General features: G+C 37.0%; 1 non-coding gene across 1 annotated transcript; it reads left to right on the forward strand.

The window, feature by feature from the left end:
* The first annotated feature begins 11,036 nt into the window (after nt 1-11,036).
* On the forward strand, nt 11,037-11,143 carry LOC142168476 (small nucleolar RNA R71). The gene has a single exon (XR_012698335.1). It is a non-coding gene; the product is annotated as a small nucleolar RNA R71 (small nucleolar RNA).
* The last annotated feature ends 938 nt before the right edge of the window (nt 11,144-12,081 follow it).

Here is a 12,081-nt window from a genome sequence, read left to right on the forward strand (position 1 = left end):
TGAAAACTTAAATAATTACTTATAACTCAAAGATTATTTATGACACTTTGATTATAACTCGATTTCCTAAAACACATTCACTAACTGACTCAAGAAGAACACTAAAACTAGTAATCGACTTAAGTGCTGAAAATGTAGCTCCATAGTTGATGTGCAAAAGGATAAGTGTCCTCAGTCCATCAAGAAGGTATTTAAGTTAGCTGGGCTCCGAGATCTTTTAGGAATCCTATGCATAGTCAACTTCTCATTTGATAGGACTCCAACAGTTCCAAGGACTCCACAAATCTTGTGACTCTTGTCTATCACTTATGCAGCCTTATCTTCTTAGACAACAACCCTTATCACATTAACAGTCTTTTTTTAACAAACTCGGACTCAAGTAACTTTGGCAAAAAGTTATTGCCTTATAAGAACCTTCAACAACGACCTTGAGGACCTAGTTTTTAGAATACTTCATCAGCTACCTTGAGGACCTGGTTCTTAGCACACATTCTCTGGAAAAACTTTTTTATGCATCAAAACTCCAATACTAAACAAAGCAGATTTTTGAGAGATAGAAAACCCAAAGGAATTGATCCTTGGAATGAACCTTAATTGATTCCTTCGAAGAATAAGGTTGGAACTTTGCTATACTTGGACCTTGAAGCTCGGCATGATATGTATTGCATCCTTGATTGGAGTAACTTGTATCCTTTGCAAAGCTTCTATATAAGGCGTATGGTGTGATTGCCCTTGACTTTCGTGATTGAGAATCGAGGTTGGATATTGATCTTCCTTGATACACGTGATTGATAATCACGAGTTGGATTGATTGTTATCCTTCCTTCTTTGGATAGCTTATGGATCCTTTGTTGGCGCTTATTTCCTTCTTCTATTTTAGCCGTCCTTCTTCGGATAGCTTCCTGATCCTTGACTACCTGCAATAGGAATAAGTTATTTTTCATCATTAAAATATGGATCTAACAATCTCCCTATTTTTTATGATGACAAAAATAACTTAATTCATTTTAGTTCCCTGTTTATTCTGTCTTGCAGCCGACTCCCCCTCAACTTACTATCAGATCTTCTTGTTCTGTAGCTGACTTATGAGTCAACTCCCCATTAACTTATTATCATTTCCTATGAGTTAGTTTATCGACTCCCCCTTTCTAGTTGACTTGAGGATGTATTACCCCTACATATTATTAGTAATCATTTCTCCCCCTTTGGCATCAATCTAAAAGAGGGCTAAACATGTTATATTACTAGCAGTTTGAAATATTCTTATAATTAGAGTCATCCAAAACAACAAAAGATAAAAATCCAAACATCCAAAAAATATCAGCGGAGAGTTAAAATGCTCTAAAACAACCTATAATCATATGATCGACGAAGAAAGTAGGTAATAGTTTTGCAGATGGCTTCCTTGAGATGATTAGAGTTGGCATTCATAATGACTCAGATCCCATCAATATGATCATAGACTTCTTGGAATGTTTTCACTTCCTTTTCTGCAATCATCTTTACCATTAATCGTAGTTGGGACACATCGGGGCCTTTCTCTTTAGAGATTTCGTAGATATATCCAACGGTGGATTGAGTGGCCAAGAGGAGGTCCTTGATGACAGTCAGCTTCTCATCAATTGCGATAATCTTCTCAAGCAAGTCTGGGTTGGTCATAGCAGTCTGGGGAGCATCAGCTTTTACCTTAAAGCTAGTGGGAACCACCTTAGCTTATTGTCCTGCTTCTTTATCCAAGAACCATCCACAACAACATAGCCCATGATGACAAAGGCTCTAGTATTGTAACATCTGGAGACCGAGACATATGAATAGTTTGAGAGGGAAATGTTTTAGGCTTCCAGAAGACGAGTGACCACCATACCATAGGGAAACCTCGATGGTTAATCAGAGTATCCAATCATAAAACTGATTACCCATGAGGACAACTTCACTTAATGTTTTGTATGGATATAGTAGAGCAAAAAAGTGTCTCTTTGAGATAAAGTGGTGTAGGATCATGTTCTAGGGAGTAGTGTGGTAGCAACAATGTGAGCGAAGATACGAGTTTCAAAGTTAATATTACTGGGCCCTAATTGGTTGGGTAAGGGGTCAAATAGAGATTCAACAAGGTATCTTTTGGCTTTGTCAAACTATACTGCAAAGTCTTTAGGCCAGTAATTTTTGAATATGGCAGAGTAACCAGAGCTTTGGCATTGAAAAATAGAATCAAAGGTAGAATAGTCTAGAACAATACGCTGACCTAGAACTAAAGACTCAATCTTGTCATATTTGGGGGAACAAAGGTTTGCATAAAACATTCTAACAAGATCTTCATAAACTTTTGGAGGGATTAGAACAAAAAATTGTACCCTTCCCTGAATGTCGAAAAACGCTTTTACCTTGCAATTTTGGATTTCCATATTATCCAGATTGATGATTCTTCCATTAGTGATCGATTTGGGTTTATCTCAAAAATTGACTTCGGACACCAGCAGACTATCTAGGTCCATCTTCACTTTCTTTGGAGTGATGGCTTCAAACTCTTCTTTCATGGGGTGCATCCCTAGGGCTTTTTCGGTAAGGCTACGAGCATCGCCGGAAAAGTTCGCCCTTAAAGATGAGAAATCCCCAGAGTGATCAGACCCAATAGTGACAGGAACTGATGGCTGAGAAGAGATGTTCCCTATAAAATAGATACATTTGCGAGTTGAGGAAGGGGGTTCTTTGAAGCTTTAGCCATCATAAAATGGTTGAAGATTACAATGTGAAATAGTGAAGAATATTAAGTCTTACAGAGCGATAGAGAGAGAAGGAAGTGAAAAGGTATGACCGAACTGATGTGACTGATGGATGCTGAGAAATGGAAAAGGCATAAGTGATTGATTTTGTTTCCTTCTCGAGATACGAAAAAGGTGTCAAGAAAGTCTAAGAATGGAGGCGTCTAATTAATGCGTCTTGCGGGAGAAATAAAAGTGAAAAGATATGTCAGTAAGAAAAGATTTTTACCATAATTACTTACACACAAGGCCTTTAAAAGAATACAGAATATTAGAAAACCTATGAAGAGAATGCGATAATACCAAGTAAGTCCCTAAGGTTTTGAAATATATCCTCTATAAACGGCTTAGTAAAAATATCGGCTAATTGATAATTAGTGCTAACAAAAGATATTTTAATATCACCCTTAAGAACATGATCTCTAATAAAGTGATGCGTAATATCTATATGTTTTGCCCTAAAATGATGCACATAATTTTTTGACAAACAAATTATACTAGAATTATCATAGAAAATTTGAACAAGTTTAAAAGAAAGATCATAATCACTTAGTTGATGTGTCATCCAGAGTAGTTGAGCGCAACATTTTTCAGTAGCAATGTATTTCACCTCTGTTGTGAATAGTGTGACTCATCCATGCTTCTTGCTATTCCAGGAGATGAGTGATTTTCCTAGCAGTTGGCATGTTTCACTTGTGCTCTTTCTATCATCTTTATCTCCTTCAAGATCTGCATTTGAAAAACCTTCAAGCTTAAAATTGTTAAGTCGTGGATACCATAGACCATGTGATATGTTTCCAATAACATATCTCATAATTCATTTAAACGCAGTTAAATGAGATTCTTTAGGAGCTGACTGGAACCTTGCACATTTACACACACTAAACATGATGACAGGTCGATTGACAGTTAGGTAGAGTAGCGACCCGATCATACCACGATATTTTGATTCATCCATTGGCTTTCATTCCTCATCTTTGCCAATGGTGGTAGATGGGCTCATAGGAGTTCCAAGGGCCTTTGCATTGCCCATTCCAAAATTTTAGATCAGTTCTTCTGTGTACTTCGTCTGACATGTGAAAATGCCTTTGTCTTGATTGGTGAATTTGAAGTCCAAAGAAGAATGTTAGTTCTCCCATCATACTCATTTCAAACTCACTTTGCATGAGATGACAAAATTCCTTGCATAAATTAGAGTTAGCACTTCCGAAAATGATATCATCAATATAAATTTGAATAATGAGATTACTTGATGCTGATCTTTTGATAAAAACAAGTGGTATCGATCTTACCTCTTGAAAAACCATGGTCAATAAGAAATGAACTCATGCTTTCATACCGAGATCTAGGTGCTTGTTTGTGTCCATAAAGGGCCTTAGTCAACTTAAATACATGATAGGGAAACTGTGAGTTTTCAAATCCAAGAGGTTGTTTTACATAGACCTCCTAATCAATAAAACCATTTAAACAATCACTTTTAACACCATTTGAAATAATTTAAAACCTTTAAAACACGTATATGCAAGCAGTATACAGATTGATTCTAACTGAGCTACTGGAGAAAAGGTTTCGTTATTGTCGGCTCCTTCCTATTACGAGTAACGTTGTGCGACTAGTCTTGCTTTGTTTCGAATGACTTTGCCTTCTTCGTTTATCTAATTTATGAATACCCATTAGTTTTAATAATTGCTGCATTTGCTGGCTTGGGTAGAAGTGTCCATACTTGATTTCTGTCGAACTAATCAAGTTCTTCTTGCATAGCTTGTACCCGACTAGAGTCTTTCAGGGCTTCGTCGTCTTTCTTTGGCTCTATTTGAGGTATGAGTGAAATGTTGACCTTTTTCATTAGAGCTTGTCTAATTTTCATCTCGCCATTTGGATTTCCTATAATAAACTTCTATGGATACTCAGGTTTACATTAGAGCTTGTTTAGTAGGCGACTCCTTCTGAGATTCAGCATTCTTGTCAGCAGCTTCGTTCATTGACTTTTGAGTTTTCATTGCTACTGTGAATTGATTCTTTTTGGTTCAGGTGATTCTTTGATCTTAGAATTATCCTTCTTAATATATTCATCACATGCAATGACTCATTTCTTGGCCATAAAGTTATTATCATCAAAAAAAGCATGAACTGATTCCTCTACACACAAGATATATTTATTATAAACTCTAAAAGATTTATTGTTATTAGAGTAACCAAGAAATATACCTTCATCCCTTCTTGGATTAAACTTGCCAAGATTGTCCTTACCATTGTTATGGACAAAATATTTGCTTCCAAAAGGGTGAATGTAGCCAATGTTTGGTCTTTTGTCTTTCCATAGTTCATATCGAGTCTTCTTCGGAATGGGTTGAATAAGACATATATTCAGTATATGACAAGTTGTGCTGACTGCTTCTGCCTAAAAGTGGTTTGGTAGAGAATGCTCCAATACAATTATTCTGGCCATGTCTTGCAGAGTTCGATTTTTGCGTTCCACTACTCCATTCTACTGGCGTGATCTAGATGCTGAGAAATTTTGAGTATATCCTTGTTCATTGAAGAATACTTCAAATGATCTGCTCTCAAATTCTCCTCCATGATCTCTTTCTATAGTTGAAATAAGGTTCCCCTTTTCTCATTTTATCTTTTTGCAGAAAATTTCAAAATTCTTTAGAGCTTCATCTTTTGGGTTAGAAATATTACCCATGTAAAACGTGAGTAGTTATCAACAAGAACAAATTTATATCATTTTCCTCATATGCTAGCAGTTCTAGCAGATCCAAATAGATCCATATGCAATAGCTAAAGAGTTTTGGTTGTGGAGACAACATCGTTGGGTTAGAAAGATGTTCTATTCTGCTTACCTAGTTCACATGCATCGCACACTTGATTTCTAAAAAAGTTGAGTTTGGGAAGACCAATGACTAGTTCATGTCTAGATAGTTTTTCAATCAAATGCATGCTTGAATGACCAAGTTTCTTAAGCCAATGCTATGGATCATTAGATATGGATGCTAGACAAATGTGGATATCAAGGTTTTCAATGTAGTTCGGAATATAAACATTTGCATACTTTTTCCCGGAAGAATGATTTTACCTGATTCATCTTCAATAGCAAAACCAGTTTTCTTGGAATTCACGTCATATCCAGAGTCACATAGTTGACTTATGCTTAGCAAGTTGTAATTAAGTCCATCTATAAGATAAACTTATGTGATATCACAGTTGTTATTGAATAGGACTGTTCCAGTGCCAACAATTTTGCCTTGTGAATCATCACTGAACTTGACATTTTCTCAATTTATCTTTGTGACTTCTTTGAATAATTTTTTATCGCCTGTCATGTGACTGGAACACGCACTATCGAGATACCACTTTCCTTTTCGACTTTTTCTGTGGTGTTCCTGTAAAGAAAGATTATTGCCTTCTTTTAGGTACACAAGCTTTCTTAGGTCCTTTTTGGTTAGTTCTATTAATAATAGGACTAGTTTTTTATCTTCCAGATCCATCCAGTAGTATTTGAGTTATGAAATTTCCAAAAGGAATATTTATGACCAATTCTATTACAGTAGTGACATATAGTGATGGATCTTTCACCATATCTACTAGTGGTATCATTGCTAGTAGTTTCATTTCCAACAGGTTTTTTCCAGTTGACTTATAAGTTTCTTGGTTATGACGAGCTCGAAACATACACTTAAATTATTCTCGCTAGTCAAATATAGTATAGTATAATATTGTATCCACATAGATTAGATTTAAATAATATTCTTTTAGTTTCTAGCTTGATTGCTATCCAAGATAATAAACAATTGAGATTTCTATCATTTCTAACTACAATTAACTAAGAATCTAAAGCAATTGACTAATGACAATCGCAACAAAGGTAAGCAAGAAAGTTATCAATGGGAGAAAGTAGGGGTTGATAGGATAGGTACAAGATAATTGTTGGGATCTAACTTTAGATAATTCACTTCTAATGTTTAAGTGAGTCTCTCGAATTCACTCAATTAATAATTCAAACGTTCAGCAAAAACTCCTCTCTTGATTAAGTTTTAACCTCACAAGATGAACCAATATAAGCACGTGAAGATGTGCAAGAATGTGTAGTGGATTGGTCTTTAGGAAACTCTCTCTCGATTATCCTCCAAACAAGGTTTAATCAATAATTCAACTAGCCTCTTTCGATTACAAAGAAGAATTAATGAACTCAACCAACAACATAATGCAGAGATATCACAAGTTATGCCTCTCTCGATTACATGAACAACTAAATATAGATGCAACAATTAAATCATCCAAAGACCCTTCAATACATAAAACTAAAGTTATAATCCACAAACAATCATTAATATACCAAATCCATCAAACCCTAAAGAGAACTATTCCATAGATATGGAGCAATTCATCACAAATAAAATTAAAGTATAGGAAAACATAAATTCTATCCAAACTCGTGTCTTGAGTGAGGAAGGAATGATGCAATCATTGTGCTTTTGCTCCTCCCACTCTTCCTTAGCTTCCTTCGGTCTAAAGTATGTCAAAAAAGTCTAGAAAATAACGTTTTTCCATGTATTTATATCATGTAGGGTCGGCCCCAGATGAAACCTCCTTCTCCTAGCCGAAATAGGAAAATCACTCTGTAAAAATTGCACAGGCACGCCTCATGGGGAGACGCGCCATGCGGGGCATTAGTGGGGAAATTCAGATAGCTAAGTTCTGATAGACAGTAGGAAATTTCACAAGAACAGCGCCCCACGCGCCGCCCCACATGTTGTGGCAGTGGAGATTTCTTAAAGTAATGATAAAATCTCAATTTTTGACGTCTAGACTTGGTCCTCGACCCCCGAACACGATTCTGGCTTAATCCCTTGGGCTCCAAATAGCTCGAATTCATTCCATAACATCTACATAGCTCGAAATCACTTCTACAAGGTATAAAACACACAATAGGTGCAAAACACTATCAATTAAATCTCAAACATGAATAAAGTGTACTGAACTAGAGTGCAATAAGTGACTAAAACACATACTTATAGCCTACCGTCAACACCCCACACTTAAACCATTGCTCGTCCTCGAGCAATCAAACTACACTTCATATAGACACGTCTTTTTTCAACAACTCTCCTAACTCATCACACCAAGAATATTTAAAATACACTAAGCACAATACTGTAACATCATCGCCTCGAGATTTGACTCAAAAGCACCACACGATTTTATAACCCGCTCACTTACTCTAACACATAGGCCAAGAATTACCTTTCCTTACGAACAATCAGGAACTCAAGATAGAAAAAATTCATTCACTCTCAGAAACAACATTCATATACCACAAAAGGCGTACCACGGACTTGCCCGTAGTGTACTACTCTACTAATTGAGCTTATTCAGTCAAGAATCAAGTAGGACTTTCGTTGGTTGTAATGTAGGCTATGGGATGAGTATGATACATTTGGATATAAGAGTGACTACACCTCCCTAAGAACTTTAATACATACAATTTATTGTTCAAAACTCCACATTTATGTCAAACAATAACCCTAGCTTCATATCAATATACATTAACTCCCTACTCCTTTAAGCATAATTACATCAAGTTACCACTATCAAGGAACATTTTCCATACTCATACTCTTATTTTTATTATTTTTCAATTCAAGTGGCTCGAATTTTTTCAAAATCACGCACCTTTCTCCTTATTTCAATAGTTCACTCAAAAGCCAACCCAATCACCCCACACTTCAACTTTTACAAAGTTCATAATAAATTCAAGTGTTGACGAGTGGTAAAGGTTCGAATAGATGGTCAATTTAAACAAATGGTAAGGGCTTGTAATGTGGTTGCCAAAGAAACAAGATTACAGGCTCAGAGAGGTTAACTATGATACATAACGATTAGGTGGGTAAAAGCATATATCTGGCTCAACAAAGAATTACCTATATCACTTCCTAGACTGAATGAATTACTATTTCTCTTTGCAAACACACGTTCTAGACACCAAATGCAATGCATAGAATAAAACAAGACCTCACACACACACGGTACATAACTCACTCAGGATTGGACTATCACGATACTCTTGTCAAAGCAGTTAAGCAAAGTTAAGATCATACAATTTAAGGTACTTGTACAAGAGCCAAAACCTGAGTCGAAACTTCACAATTAAAGTACTCACTATTCTCAAGGTAAAATAAAGTCAAGAGACATTGCCTTCAATTCAAATCACAGCACAAGGTTTCCTACTCCTAACAAAAATAAAAACTAACTACACCCGGTTCAAACAAAACCGTTGGAAAAGAATCGCGGCTCGAAGAAAAACCAAGGGGGAATTGTTACACTACCTAACAAAAGAAAATATTTTTGTCTTTTTCTTTCGACTTTAATCCTTCGAGAAACCCGTCAAATGATATCCATCGTCGGGAAAAATCGAAATGTTTTTCAAATTTTTATGGTTTTTTCAATTTTCCAAACTAATACAACTCACAAAACTAACATATATACATACAACATACAACTATCCCCCAACACCATACTTTAAGTTGTGGCATGTCCCAATAACACACAATTAAAAAGCATAAGGTAAAAGGAAACTTTCCTGAACATCTAGCCGGGGTCTGAGTCGAAGTCGAGCTCCATCCTTCGCTCTCGAACTAATGCACACATCTATGTAGACAGCTTCTGCTCGACCTTTTTGGGGTACACCCCACACTTATCTTTCTCATTCAGTGCAACCTTCTCTTTCGAGCCCTTCACTTTCCACTCAACACTTGTAGCTGGTTTTTCTTTTTGTGCTCCCTTTGCTACATTCATCTCAAAAGTAACAGTCTCCTCACCCACTCTAAGCATGAGTTTTCTCTTGTGTATATCCAATATAGATCTACCTGTTGCTGAGAATGGTCTTCTTAGGATAAGGGGAACCTCCTTGTTCTCCTCTATATTCACCACTATAAAATTCACAGGAAATACGAACTTATTCACCCGATTTAACATATCTTCCACTATCCCCTCAGGTATTATAGTCGTTTGGTCTGCCAGCTGCGAAGATATTGACACTGACCTTATATCTCCAATCTCCTTCACCAGTTTCCTATAAATAGATAGAGGCATTAAATTAATCGAGGCATCAGAATCACATAATGATTTATCAAAATAAATAGTTCCTACACAGGAAGGTATAGTAAAACTCCCTGGATCTCAACACTTTTGTGGGAGTTTATTTTCCAATATCGCGCTGCAATGCTCTGTGAGCTTCACCATTGAGGTTTCTTCTATCTTCCTCTTCTTTGTAAGGATCTCCTTCAAGAATTTGGCATAAGCAAGCATTTGTGAGAGCAATTCTATGAAGGGTAAGTTAACATGAACCTATTTCAGCACATCCAAAAATCTCCCAAACTGCTTGTCCAACTTTTCTCTACTTTGCTTTTGGGGGAAAGGTAAAGCAGACATATGCTCGCTCTCATCATGTTCCTCCCTTCTCGATTTTTATTCCTTCTTGTTTTTCTCTGCTTTGATCAGGCCTTTCTTCTTTTTATCAACATCATTCTTCAGCTTCTCCCCACTTTCTTTTTCAAGTTTCACATCATTTTGGATCGGGGTGAGATCTATCAACACTTGCTCACTTCTCAGAGTTACAACATTCACTGTTTCTTTATGATTCTCTCAGTATTAACTGGGAGATTTCCTGGTGCCCTTTCAAATAATATTGTTGCAATATATCCTACTTGTTTCTCCAGGTTTCGAAAAGATGTGCCCAACTCTTTGATAGCTGCTCTATGGGCGTCCAGCCTCTCATCTGTCTTGATAATGAAGGCCTTCATTAGATCCTCTAGACCAGGCTGAATGGGTTGTTGGGGCTGAAATTCTTGCCTCTGATGATTTTGGTATGTTGGAGCTGTTTGTCCCTCGGGTCTAGAGTTATTTTGTTTCCAAGCATTTACAGTACTTCCAGGTAAACTACATGAAAAACCGGGGTGCCTGTGAACCATTGCATTATAGTTTCCCACATAATTCACTTCCTCAGCTGAGGCTTGACACTCATGAGTAGGGTTTCCTCTTCCACACATATCACAAACAGCATGGGGCTCATTTTATATCGAAGCTAAGGTCAACTTTCGTATTTCTTTAGCCATAGTATCAAGTTGTACCTGCACATATGTAGTAGCATCAACTTGGTAAACATCACTTGATTTTCTTCTTTCAGCACTCTCAGAGGGCCACAGATTGCTCAATGTTCTACGCGATGCCGGTGTCAATCCTTCCCAAAAATCCTGGAGTTGCATCCAGAGTACAATTCCGCTATGTTGACACCTTCTAACAATCTCCTTAAACCTCTCCCATGCTTCAAAATTAGTTTCAGTCTCTTTCTGGCAAAAAATATGGATTTCTCTTCTAAACTTGCCCGTTTTAGCTGAGGAGAAATATTTATCAAGGAATTTTTTGGTCATCTCCTCCAAGTTCTAATTGATCCACTGGACAAACTCCAAAGACACTCCTTAGTATCATCTTTAAGTGAAAAGGGGAATGCCCTTAAGTACACTGCATATTATGACACCCCATTGTATTGAAAGGTGTTCATAATCTCCTCGAAGTCCATTACATGTGTGTTTGGATTTTCGTTTGGCTTCCCTCTAAAGACACATCAATTTTGAAGGGTTTGAAGCAACCTTTACTTCAACTTGAAATTGTTTGTTGCAACTGGAGGTGGTCTAAAACTGGATAATCCTTAATTGTAGACTGGTCTAGCATAATCTCCCAGTGGTCTCCCAAGAAAGGGTTGATGTTGATTAAGTTTGAGACCCCTCTCTTCTTCGTATATATTCTATGCATCTCTCATAGCTGCTTCCTCTGCATCCCGTGCAGCTTTTCCGCGTTGTTGGGCTACCTCTCTTGCAGCCAAATCTACATTATCATCACCGTTTCCGGACATAGTCTCTTGGGTTGGGGATTGCCCAACCTTTCCTAGCTTCTCAATGAGATCTTTTTCCTTCCTCAGTTGTCGTAGTTTTGTTTCTAACTCTGGCTCGTATGATAGCACTACTGTCGCAGAAGCTTGAGTCATGTACCGACCTTAACCTGTAACCCGCACACAACCAAAGAACACCAAATGTAAAAAGGGAAAAAATAAAATAAAAAGAAAATTTTTTGAATTAGCACTACAAACTATTTCAAACATTATTGATTACCAATCCCCGGCAACGGCGCAAAAATTTGACGAGCTCGAAACACACACTTAAGTTATGACCGCTAGTCAAATATAGTATAGTATAATATTGTATCCACAGATATTGGATTTAAACAGCATTCTTGTAGTTTGTAGCGTGATTGCTATCCAAGA

The sequence above is a fragment of the Nicotiana tabacum genome, chromosome 13 (genome assembly GCF_000715075.1).
Source record: "Nicotiana tabacum cultivar K326 chromosome 13, ASM71507v2, whole genome shotgun sequence".
Taxonomy (NCBI): Eukaryota; Viridiplantae; Streptophyta; class Magnoliopsida; order Solanales; family Solanaceae; genus Nicotiana; species Nicotiana tabacum.